The sequence below is a fragment of the Penaeus monodon genome, chromosome 25 (assembly GCF_015228065.2).
Source record: "Penaeus monodon isolate SGIC_2016 chromosome 25, NSTDA_Pmon_1, whole genome shotgun sequence".
Lineage (NCBI taxonomy): Eukaryota > Metazoa > Arthropoda > Malacostraca > Decapoda > Penaeidae > Penaeus > Penaeus monodon.
In genome coordinates this window covers 4,301,321-4,302,126 of record NC_051410.1, presented here as the reverse complement: position 1 = coordinate 4,302,126, position 806 = coordinate 4,301,321, and the positions used below count along the sequence as shown (strand labels likewise).

Genomic DNA, 806 nt, shown 5'->3' with positions numbered 1-806 from the left:
GAATGAAATATATCGAAGTATATTACAATTCAGAAAAAGACATTTAATAGGATAAACAGTCACAGTAAGATAAAGAAGAAGTGCTGCAAGTAGCCTACATCATCTTCAGGAAGTTGGCAACACTAATCTAACAAGTTAACAAGGACAATCAAAGAAAACACAGTGATTAGCCTAGCCAAGTAAATACATTTACAGTTAAAAAACCATAATCAACACAATCCCAATATATAACAAAGTCAGAACCAAAGAATCACTCTCCTCTATGTTCATAAAAGATTTGGACAATTCAAACTTCTGCAAAATAAACACTATGATAGCAGAAGCATAAGACACACTTAAATATATAATTTGCCCTTTTCATGCTGTTTTCCATGATAATACATAGATAAACAAAGAGTAATATTTTACAACTCTACATCACTTCATACACTGTAATGAACTCAAGTGTTTGAAATCTTTATAAATGTCAATGACATAAACCATACATGAGTAGCTGATAGTAAAAGATGTCTGAACGTAAAATACGAATACATGACTTCACACACATACATAATAAATGTTTACCAAACTTTTTCTACAACACAAGAGAAATGTGATCAAACATAACTTATGCATTTCATCTCTTCTTTTCAAAAACTGCTCACGAATTTCATATATTTTTCTTTCGTTAATTTCATTGTGATCTTGGATATTGAAAAATCAGATACAGTGTAATCGGACAATAAAAATATGATCAAACATAATTCATGTTATATCAACTGCTTTCCATAAAGACCCATATTCTCATGTTTCCAGGTGTCAAGGAT

General features: G+C 30.3%; 1 protein-coding gene across 2 annotated transcripts in view; it reads right to left on the bottom strand.

The window, feature by feature from the left end:
* LOC119589503 (protein tramtrack, beta isoform-like) overlaps positions 1-806 on the bottom strand; it is a gene marked incomplete in the record, with an annotated part of 31,910 nt that overhangs the window by 20,842 nt on the left and 10,262 nt on the right.